Raw genomic sequence first — 12,195 nt, 5'->3', positions numbered from 1 at the left:
GAAATGTCACTTCCTGACACTGCAACAGGGTAGAACCCAAATCTTGAGATAAAACCACAGGAAGGAAGTTCGTCTTCAAGCTGACCTTTGGCTCTGTCTTGGTAATGCAGAAGGCCCTACTGGCTAGAATTTATAACCTGGAATCAGTTCTTGAGTATCCTAGAAATATTCTGAGAACTTGAGCACTTATGTGTAATTTGGCCCAAAGAGGAGCATACTAATTACATAACATCGCTGTGAGTTCAAGGCCAGCCTGAACTACATAGCAAGACCCTCTCTCAAAACAAAAACAAAACAAAATCTACTCAGTAAAAGGTTTCTATGGTCATATAAGTATGAACTAAACAAAGCTACATAGATTTGTTCACTGCAGGACATTTTTTTGGAGACAGGGTCTCATTATGTAATTCAGCTGGCCTTGAGCTCACTATGTAGCCCAGGGTTGAACTCACAGCAATCCTGCTGCCTCAGCCTCAGAGTGCTGGGATTATGGACATGCACCACCACATCCGGCTTTTCTTTGGAACTGAGGATCAAACCCAGAGGGCACCAAGTTACATCCCTAGCCCTTTTTTTTTTGTATTGTGAGACAGGATCTTGCTAAATTGCCCAGTCTGGGCTCAACCTTGTGACCCTCGCGCCTCAACCTCCCAAGTAGCTGGGATTACAGGCGTGTGCACCATACCTGGTTTGATGCCTTTAATAAATTTAATAAAAAATTAATACCTAATTTTCCAAGAAGAGGACGGGGAACTTTCTACTTACTTGGCCATTGTCCTTTGTCACAAGAGATCCCAAAGCACCTTGGGAAACAATACATCTAAGGACTCGTCAGTCTGGGGATCTCCACAGAATCTCTTCTCTTGTCTGGGTCCATCCACTCACCCTCAGCCAGACACAGAAGGTAGCCAAGGGTCAAAGTGGATGCTTTAGTGAGTGTCCACAGAGAAGCCTGTCTCTCAGCTGCTGCCAGCCTCTACTGTACCCAGCTCTCAATTTTGTGGCAGGTGAGCTAGTTGCCCAAGGGGCAGGGTTCTGGAGTCTAAAGAGCTGGAGGGGCACAAAGCAGTTCAAGAGTTCCCCGTGGCGGCAGGGCCCTTCAAGAGGGACTGTGGTGAAGGCGACGACCAGGCCTCAGGACGGCCCCTCTTTAAGCATTCCTAGCAAAGCGAAGAGCGGCTCCAGCGGTATGGGGGTCCCTACGGGCACAGGTAAGTGCGTTCACTCTTGTGCAGGTCACCGGCACTTAAGAAAGCCTTGGGGCAGTGGGAATAAGCGTGGGGTCTCACCGAGCTGTGAGTGCAGCTGTGCTTGGGCAGCCCCGCCGCCGTATCTGAGAAACTTGTCATACTGCGAACAGGGGAAGGGCTGGAGCTTAGGGTGTGACCGCTCTTGGCGACTCAGCAAGGTCAGCGTGGGGAAGGTCTCTGCACTCGCGACAAGTAAACTGTGGTGGCTTCTCATCGTCCTCTTCAACCCCTGCCAATCCTAAGGGGCCCGGAGCCTCCCCAACGCCTGGACCCTGGCACTCCACATGCTCCACCGTCATGCCCACCACTTGCCACTGCGTCGCCATTACCGTTCTGGACTCAGGGGGCAACCTTAGCAAACCCGCCGGAGGGTCCCTGAGGCTTGTGGCTGCACCGGGGATGGCGGGGCCCTTGCCTGTCACATCAACCAGCAGGGCCAACCCGACCACCAGTTCTGGCGAGGCTGCCTCACTGCTGCGGTGGTTCTGCTCGTGCTTCCGGAGGCTGCAGGACACCATGAAGGACTTCCCGCAGGCGCCACAGTGGAAGGGGCGCTCGCCCAAGTACACGCGGTTGTGCTTGGTCAGGCTGGCCGGCTCAGGGAAGGCGCGCCCGCACTCCTCGCTACGGAAAGGCCGCCGGCCGGAGTGCACCAATGCATGCCGCTTGAGGTCCCAGGACGCCACGAACGTCTTGTAGCACTGCAGGCACTTGAAGGACCCGTCGCCCGTGCGCACATGTCGGTGCAAGGCCAGGTCGGCCGGATGCCGGAAGTCCTTCCCCCACTTGTCGCAGCGGTGCGGCTTCGCGCCCTCGTGCTGGCGCTGCTGGCGCCGGAAGCTGGACAGTTTGAGAGCAGGCGGCCGGCCGCAGCGCGGCACAGGAAGGGCTTCTCCCCAGAGGGCGTGCGCTCGTGGCTCTGGTAGAGCTGAACTGTGTGAAGCCCTTGCCGCATGCCGCGCAGCGGCAGGGCTTTCTGCGCCGCGTGGATGCGCTGGTGGCAGGTGAGAGACTGGCTGGAGAAGCTCTTCCTGCGCTCGGAGCAGAGGAAGGGGCGCTCCCCAGTGTGGGACTGCTCGTGGTTCTGCAGGCCCTTGAGCTCCGCATACACCTTGCCGCGCGCTCGCAGCCGTAGGGCCGCAGTCCCACGTGCGTGTGCCGGTGCTTGCGAAACACCTAGGGATCTGGGAAGCTCTTGCCGCAGTCAGTGCAGGCGTAGAGCTGCTCCCCGGTGTGGCCACGCTGGTGGATCTTGAGCTTGGAGAGCACGCAGGCACACAGGGTGCATGAAGCAGCGACCACACTCTGGACATGGGAAGGGCTTCTTGCTCGTGGCTGCGGAGCTCAGGTGCCATCTTGTAGGCCTTGGGGCACAGCGGGCACTTGTAGGGCCAAGGCTGCGCTGCTGAGCCTGACCCTTTGTCCCCACTGGCTTCTTCTTCCTTGGCTTCAGTGTCCTACTTTGGCTTCAATTCTGCCACCTCCTCTGCACAGGTCAGCAGGCACATAAGTGGCAGCGTTGGAAAATGTCTTGGTACAGGACAGGCACTTATAGCTGGCAGCCACAGCGCTTGTACCCAGGGCCTGGGGACCCGGCCTCCATGGCCTCCACCTCCTTGGCCTTGGTGGGTGGGGCTTTTCCTTCATGTCAGCATCATGAGAAAAGTTCTTTTCATAAATAGAACTGAGGTCCAGAGCAACAGAACAGCACTGTGTTTAAGTGCACAGCCTTTGAAGCCAGAATGCCCAGGTTCAAATCTTGCCTCCATCACTTTCCAGTTGATGTAACCTTGTGCAATTTATTGCATGTCTTAGGACCTTAGTTTTCTCATCTGACTTGACTGGGGCCGACTCTGTGGCATAGGGATTAGCTCCTCACACCTACAGAAGCCTGGGTTTTGCCAGTAAAGGTCTGGCGGTAGGCCAAAGATCTAAATATTAAAACAGAAACACTAAATCTGCTGAAAGAGAGAATAGATAGAATTCTTTTTTATTTTTGGTACTCGGGATCGAATTTGGGACCTTGCACTTGCGAGGCACGTGGCGGCACCACTGAGCTAAATCCCTGGCCCCATAGAATTCATTTTTAAAAAATAAATTTTATTTTATCCCATTCCCTTCCTCAAGCTCCCTCCCCTCCCTATGTACAAAAGCTTTGTTTCCATTTTTCCTTCTATTTTCACTTTTTTTCTTGACCCTTCCTTCCTTTCTTCCTCCCTTGTTCCCCTTCCTACTTGAACACTTTCTTCCCATTTCCCAACATGAATAGGTAGAATTCTTGAAGACATCAGTGTAGGCAAAGACTTTATGAACAAAACCCTGACAGCATGAGAAATATCACAAAGAATCAACAACTGGAATCTCATTTTATTAAAAAGCTTTTACACAGGAGAAGAAGAAATCACCAGCAGAGTGAAGAGACCCCACAGAGTGGGAAAAAATTTTGCCAGCTATTCCTCAGACAAAGGATTAATATCTAGTATATATAAAGAACTCAAAAAAATAGACCTCCAAATTTAAAAAGCCAGTCCAAAATTGAGCATCTGAAATGAATTAACACTTCTCAGATAGAAAAGTAGATATACCAGGGATTTGGCTCAGTGGTTCCACCACCTGCCTTGAAAGTGCAAGGTCCCAAGTTTGATTCACAATTCCCGGTACCAAAAAAAAAAAGAAATACCAAATAAATATATCAAAAAATGTTCAGCATCACTGGTCATCTGAGAGATGCAAATTAAAACAATGCTGAGATTCCATCTCCAGAAAGAATGACTTATCAAGAAATCAAGCAATAACAAATAGTGGTGGGTTTATGGGGTAAAAGAAATCCTTCTCCACTGTTGGTAGGAGGGTAGACTGTGGAAATCAGTGCAGAGCTTCCTCAAAAACCTAAAACTAGAGGTTCTGTTCAACCTAGCTATTCCTCTTGGCATCTTCCCAAAAGAATTAAAAGCATCATACCACAGCAATATATGCACACCCATGCTTATAGCAGCACAGTTTGTAATAGCCAAATCTTGGAAACAGCCCAAATGTCCATCACGTGATGAATGGATAAAGAAGATGTTGTTTTCTTATACAATGGAGTACTACTCGGCCATGAAGAAGGATAAGTTTGAGCTAAATGCATGTACCTTGAGACCAAACTCTTAAGTGAGATAAATCTAACACACATGTTTAAATACTGCATTATTTTTCTGGTGTCAGAAACCTAAAGTGGAAGTAAGAACCAAAATGGAAAGAGAATGGAAAAAATGAAAGAGAAATGGAAAGAAAATGTTTAAATTAGAAGGACAACAAGGGAGGGGGAAGGAGAAAAGGCAAGAAGGGACAAGGAAAAAAGAATAGAAGGGAGTGAAGCTCAGCCAGTCCCAGCACCTGGAAGGAAGCTCCCTGTCTCCATCCCAGTCTCCTAGGGCAGTGAAGCTCAGCCAGTCCCAGCACCCAGAAGGAAGCTCCCCTGCTGCCATCCCAGGCGCCTAGGGCCAAGAGGTGAGCTGGTCCCAGCACCCAGACGGAAGCTCCCCCACCTTCATCCCAGGCTCCTAGGGCAGTGAAGCTCAGCTGGTCCCAGCACCCAGAAGGAAGGTCCCCGCCTCCATCCCAGGCTCCTAGGGCAGAGAAGCTCAGCTGGTCCCAGAACCTGGAAGGAAGCTCCCCTGCTGCCATCCCAAGCTCCTAGGGCAGAGAAGGTGAGCCGCGTGGGTGCCAGAAGCATCCCCCCACCCCACCGTGGAAATGAGAAGACACACAAACAAGCCTCAGAAACAGACTTCCAGATCACCTACAGCAACCCCAAAGGGAAACGAGATGGAACACTTTGATACTCAACCACCTGGACTCTCTGAACTGACAACAAAAGAGGATCTGGGAAAAATGAAATCAGAAATAATTACTCAGATAACAGCAAAGATTTTGCTCATGGTGTAAGACATGATTAATAAATCTAGAGAGGACGCAGATAAAAAAATAGAGGATCTGAGGAACATGATGGAATCCCAACACAGGAAACAAATGGAATCCATAAAACAGATACAAACAGATTTCCAAGAGATTAAAAACTCAATGGAAAGTCTGCACAGCAGAATGAACCAATGTGAGGCTAGAATTTCACGTATAGAAGATAAGATTGCAATTAGTGACCAGGAAAAGAAAAATTGCTTTGAAATTGTAAGGGAACATGAGAAATCAATCCAGCAGCTGCTAGACCATGCAAAGAAGAATAACATAGGAATGATTGGAGTCAATGAAGAAAGAGGAGAGAGTGCAGATGACATACAAAAGCTGTTCACAGAAGTGATGGCAGAAAACTTCTCAAGGAGGGGAAAAGAACTTGACATACAGATGAGTGAGGCATATAGGACTCCAGCTAGCCTTAACCAAAAAAATCTACACATAGGCATATAATAGTGAGGATTCCAGAAATCCAACTGAAGAATAAAATTCTACAAGCAGTGAGAGAAAACAAACAAATCACATACAAAGGAAAGCCCATCAGAATCACAGCAGACTTCTCAATGCAAACCCTCAAGGCAAGAAGAGCTTGGACTGATGTATTTCAAGCCCTAAAGGAAAACAGCCTCCAACTCAGATTGATGTACCCTGCAAAACTGTCTTTCAAAATTGATGGAGAAATAAGATACTTTCATGATAAAGAGCACCTCAGGAACTTCATGAATACCAAACCAGCACTCCAAAAAATTTTAGACAATACACTAAGAAAAGACAGTGAGGATCACAATCCCAGGAAACCCAGCAGAATGAATCCATTGGGCGTAACAAATTAAATGCAAAGGGGGAGAATCCAACAAAAAGAAAAAGTCATGACAAGACTTTTAAAACTTTTGACTTCATCTCCCTAATGAGTGTATAATTCAATCTTATTATTGTACTGATTAGTATTTTTCTGATTCTAGAATTGCACACCATTCCTTGTGCTATACTGGCTATTTATCATCTTCTTATGTCTACATTTTAATTGGGTTGTCTATTAATGAGCTCTAAGAATTCTTTATATATTCTGCTCATAGGTTAGATGCAATGTAAATATGGTCTGTTTAAGGACTACTTTTCATTTTAATGATGTCATTTAAAGTTCTAAATTTTGATGGAATCCCATTTATCATTTTTTTTCTTTTATACATCATGTTTTTTGTATCCTAGGTAGTTCTTGCCTAACCTGAATTCATAAATATTTTCCCTATAATTTCTTCTTAAAGTTTTATACTTTTAGGCTTCCTTATTTAGGTTCATAGATCCCTTCAAGTTATTTTCATGTATGGAAAAAAAGGGTTGAGGTTAATTTTTTATATACGGATACTAGGTGTTCTAGTGCAGTTTGCTGAAGACACTATCTCTTCCTCGGCTCTTGAACCAAGTTTATATTCTATAAAATGCTAATGTTAAATAATCTTTCAAAATTCAGTGGACCATATATGTGTGGTTCTATTTCTAGATTCTCTGTTTTATTCAAATGATCTATATGTCTTTCCTTACACCAACACTGCTTTATTGACTGTAGCTTTAGAAGAAGTCTTAAAATTGGGTGCTAAACTTCTTCCAACACTGTTTTTGTTTTTGTTTTTGTTTTTGGCTTTTCTGGGTCCTTTGTACTCCTACATAACTTTTAAATTTCAATACACAGTTCTTCATTTATAGCAAGTATGCACAGACCTGAATTTGTATATATACCTTGTGTTTTCTAATCCTGCTAAATTCAAGTACAAGTTCTAAGGGGCTCCTAGAGATTTCTTAGTATTTTCTCTGTAGATGATCATTTCATCTACATATAAAGATTTTGCTTCTGCCGTGCCAATCCTATCCTAGTTGTGTCATTTTATTGCCAGACTATTTTGGTTTAGACCTATGTTTCAAAGTCTAATGGACAGATGAAGAGTAGGCATATATGCCCTTGTTCCCCACTTTAGGGAGAAAGCATTGTATCGTCTCCATTCATAGAAGTTTTTGTTGGAAATATGGAGCACATGTCTTTGATCTGTTGAGAAGGTTCTGTTCTACTTCTAGTCTCCTGATAGCTTTTACCATGAACAGCTGTAGAATTTAGTCCAATACTCTTTCTCCAACTAGTGACAGGATCATATGGCTTTCTCCTTTCCTCTGTTAAAATGATTACTTTTGGGGGTGGATCTTCCAATGCTGAACCAACGCTGCTATCCCTATAATAAAACCACTTTCTACATATTGCAAAAAAAAAAAAAAAATAGACGGAAAAGTGGAAACAAAGCTGTTGTAAATAAGGAGGGGAAGAGTTGTCAAAGTAAAAGTGAAGGGTGAGGGAGTAACTGGCTATGCAGAGCAAGCTTAGGCCCAGTAAAAGGAGAAAAAGCAGTGAAAGGACAGAGTAAGAAGGGTGGGCTACCGTGAAAATAGCAAGTTCTTCTTTGTATCTATATCCTTTTATGCTGTGCCAATCTCAAGGAAACCCAGGAGAACTTGTACACGTGGGTCCTGAGAGGCAGTGCTGGGATCCCATGCCTGAGGCTGAGGTCAGATACAGGCCATTCTGTTGAAAACCTGCTAGAATCTTGCAAGAAGTCCACCTGCAGCACTCTGGGTACTGCTCTGCATGTGTCCAGGATCTTGTAATTAACAGGTCAAGTCTATTTTCCTGGGCAGTTTTGCCATGCCCTAATCTCCTATCTCAGTGCCTCCCAGATGACTGAATCATAGACCAGCAAAGGGCCTGGTGTGGATGCATCTATGTGTAATCAAAATTGGGACCCAAGCTGGGTGTGACAGCATACTCCTATAATCTTAGCACTCAGGAGGCTGAGGCAGGAAGATCTCCTGAGATGGCAGCCTGTACCACATAGTTCAAGTCTAGCCTGGGCTATACAGCAAGACCTTGTCTCAAAAAGAACAAAAAAAGAAAAATGAAAGAAAGAGGAAGTAAGACAAATAAAGTGTACCCATTCTCCACAATGTCTTCTCTCTGGCCTTCTCAGATGCCAGGAAATCTTGCTCTGCCCCTCTGAAGAGTGTTTGGTTTCCTTGGTTTTTTGTTTAATTGGGAAACCACATTTGCTTGGCTTCAGTCATCTTCAATCTAAGCACTCCTGGCGTGGTTTGCAGATGGAGGTATTTCATGCTTTAAGAAAATCTAGGATGCAAGTGTCAACATTACCAAAGCAAATTAAGGAGTGGCTGTAAGCATTACAAATGAACCTTCCAAAACAATTCAATTAAGGCTTATAAGTGTATTTACAAAATTTTTAAAATTAAAAAAAAAAGAAATGGGAAGCAAATGTTCAAATAAGAAGGGGAAAAAGGAAAAATGGAAGAGGAAAGGAAAGAAGTGCCAAGAAAAAAGCATAAAAGGAAAAAATGGAAATTGCTGGGCATGGTGGCGCACACATGTAGTCCCAGCACTCCGGAGGCTGAGGCAGGAGGATCGCTTCAAGTTTGAGGCCAGCCTGAGCTACAAGGTGAGACCCTGGCTCAAAAAAAAAAAAAAAAAAAAAGGTGGGCCAGGGATTTAGTTCAGTGGTTCTGGTGCCTGCCTCGCAAGCACAAGGTCCTGAGTTCAATCTCCAGTACCAAAAACAAAACAAAAAAGGAAATAATGCTTTTATAAATAAGGAAGGGAAAAGTGGGGTGGAGGGTAGGGGAAATGGGAAAAAAGAAGCAAGATTTATCATATACAAGTACAAATTCCCTACGGCGAATGTTGTTATGTATATCTAAAATGTACCAATAAATGTTTTGCTTCAAAAACAACCAGGGCAGAAAGGCGCAATGCAACAAAACTTTTCACCTCGGAGCAGTCTGGAAGCAGAGACAGAGAATGAGAGAGCCAAAGAGTAAGTGTCCAGGGACCAGGTATAGTCCCCAAGATCACTTCCTCTATCTCACGAGGCTTCATTAATTTCCTAAGGGTTTCTCAAGCCAATCAAATTGACAATAAAGATTGTAAAATACTGGTGATGATGTGTTATGGGGTAAATTATATCCCCTCAAAATTTGGATGGTGAAATCCTAAGTCTAAGTACCCTTAGAATTTGACTTTCTAGGTAAAGCCTAGAGGTGACTAAGTTAACATGAGGTATATTAAGGTCAAATTATTGTAGACAGAGTTGCACAGAAAATGCCAAGTGAACCCACTGCAGACAGGCAGGTCTGCGGATGTGGTCCCGGAGTAGCCACTCATGCAGAAAACACCGAATCAGCCAGCTGCAGATGGGCAGGTCTGCAGATGCGGTCCCGAGGTAAACAGTAGCACTGAGAACACCGAATCGGCCCACACCCCGGCAGCAATCCACTGGACTCTCCCACACTCCTTTGGCCTCTTCTCTGTACAGCCACCTGGTTCCACACTACAAAGACACAGAGGACACTGGACCACCAGACCACTATACTGGAGCTAATCAAGTTCTCAACACTTAAAGAAGTCCTGCCCAGAGGTAGGGGCTTCTGAGCCACTGTCCCACTGCTCCTGGTCCAGAGGAAGGGGCTGCCCGGCCACCATCCCTCCCACCACTCACAGCCCAGAAGAAAGGGCTTTTGGGCTGCCATGTGACCCACCGCTCCTGGTCCAGAGGTAGGGGCTTCTGAGCCGCCACCTCACTGCTCCTGGTCCAGAAGAAAGGGCTTCCAGGCCATCAAAAGTCCCACCACTCCCATCCCAGAGGAAGGGGATTTCAGGCCACCATCCCTACCACCACTCCCAGCCTCTGGCCCACCTCTCCCAGATCAGAGGAGGTGAGCTGCACAGATACCAAAAGCATCCCCCACCCCGCTCCCCCAGTGAAAATGAGAAAACATGTAAATAAGTCTCAAAACCAGACTTCAAGATCACCTACAGCAACCCCAAAGGGAAATGAGATGGAACACTCTGATACTCAACCACCTGGACTCACTGAACTGGCAACAAAAGGGGATCTGGAAAAAATGAAATCAGAAATAATTTCTCAGATAACAGGAGAAATTGTGCTCCTAGTGCAAGACATGATTAATAAATCTAGAGAGGAGCTGAGGAACATGATGGAATTCCAACATAGGAAACAAATGGAATCCATAAAACAGATGCAAATAGATTTCTAGGAGATAAAAAATTCCATTGAAAGTCTACACAGCAGAATGAGCCAATGTGAGGACAGAATTTCAGATATAGAAGATAAGATTGCAATTGATGACCAGGAAAAGAAAAATTGCTTCAAAATGATAAGGGAACATAAGAAATCAATCCAGCAGCTGCTAAATGATGCAAAGAAGAATAACATAAGACTGATTGGAGTCAATGAAGAAAGAGGAGAGAGTGCAGATGACATAAAAAAAACCTGTTCACAGAAGTGATGGCAGAAAACTTCCCAAGCAGGGGAAAAGAACTTGACATTCAGATAAGTGAGGCATATAGGACTCCAAATAGCCTTGATCAAAAAAATCTACACATAGGCATATAATTGTTAAGATTCCAGAAACTCAACAGAAGAACAAAGTTCTCCAAGCAGTCAGAGAAAAGAAACAAATCACATACAAAGGAAAGCCCATCAGAATCACAGCAGCCTTATCAATACAAACCATCAAGGCAAGAAGAGCTTGGAGTGACATATTCCAAGCCCTAAAAGAAAACAGCCTCCAACCCAGATTGATGTACTCTGCAAAACTATCTTTCAAAATTGATGGAGAAATAAGATACTTTCATGACAAAGAGCATCTTTGGAACTTCGTGAATAGCAAACCAGCACTCCAAAGAATTTTACACAATATCTTAGGAACAGACATTGAGGATCACAACCCCAGGAAGCAAAGCAGAATGAATCCACCTAGCATGACAAGAAATTAAATGTAAAGCGGGAGAACCCAACAAAAAGACAAAGTCATGGCAATGATAAATCAATACGTTTCAGTTATAACCATCAATGTTAATGGTCTCAATTCACCACTCAAAAGAAACAGACTGACAGAATAGGTCCAGAACAACTTCCAACAATATGCTGTATTCAAGAAACACACTTAATTCAAAATGAAACTCATGGACTGAAAGTGAAAGGGTGGAAAACAATACTCCATGCAACGGGAACCCAAAAAAAGCAGGAGTAGCTATCCTCTTGGCAGAACAAGCAGATTTCAAACCAACATTGATTAAGAGAGGTGAAGAAGGACACTACATCCTTGTAAAGGGAAGAATCCAAGAGGAAGAGATGACAATCATAAATATCTATGCACCAAACACTAGTCCACCCAACTATATAAAACAAATACTAACAGACATGAAAGGTCATATATGCACTAATGCAATTGTAGTGGGGACCTTAACACCCCACTGTCACAAATAGATAGATCAACTAGACAAAAATTAAGTAATGAAATACTAGAACTCAATCAAACTCTTGAACAAATGAACTTAGATGTTTACAGAGTCTTCCACCCCACAAAATCAGAATACACATTCTTCTCAGCTGCACATGGGTCATTCTCTAAAATAGACCACATACTCACACATAGAACATGTTTAAGTAAGTGCAAAGGAATTGAAGTTATCCCCTGTATATTTTCAGACCATAGTGTGATAAAATTGGAGATCCATAGCAAAAGAAACTCAAAAAAATTTCATAAACACGTAGAAATTGAACAACACACTTGTGAATAACCACTGGGTCATAGAGGAAATTAAAGAAGAAATCAGACAGTTCCTTCAATTAAATGACAAGGACAATACAGCATATTGAAATTTATGGGACACAATGAAAGTATTCTTATGAGTTAAATTCATAGCAGTGAATATGCATATTAGGAAAACAGAATGAGCCCAATTAACCTGATGCTGAACCTCAAGCCTCTAGAAAATGAAGAGCAGGACAAACCCAAAACTCATACAAGGGAGGAAATTATAAAGATCAGAGGAGAAATCAATGCAATGGAGACTAAGAGAAAGGTACAAAAAATCAATGAAGCCAAGAGTTGGTTCTTCAAAAGAATCAACAAA

General features: G+C 44.3%; 1 pseudogene and 1 gene segment (V, D, J or C); both read right to left on the bottom strand.

The window, feature by feature from the left end:
* LOC106009314 (Ig lambda-1 chain V regions MOPC 104E/RPC20/J558/S104-like) overlaps positions 1–12,195 on the bottom strand; it is a 505,149-nt gene that overhangs the window by 372,255 nt on the left and 120,699 nt on the right.
* Positions 862–2,877, bottom strand: LOC101711631 (zinc finger protein 668 pseudogene; annotated as a pseudogene).

The sequence above is a fragment of the Heterocephalus glaber genome, unplaced genomic scaffold (genome assembly GCF_053883595.1).
Source record: "Heterocephalus glaber isolate CG9 unplaced genomic scaffold, H.glaber_assembly_v1.0 deba00001687, whole genome shotgun sequence".
Classification (NCBI taxonomy): domain Eukaryota; kingdom Metazoa; phylum Chordata; class Mammalia; order Rodentia; family Bathyergidae; genus Heterocephalus; species Heterocephalus glaber.
The sequence above is the reverse complement of the archived record's forward strand: the minus strand, read 5'-3'. Positions and strand labels throughout refer to the sequence as shown.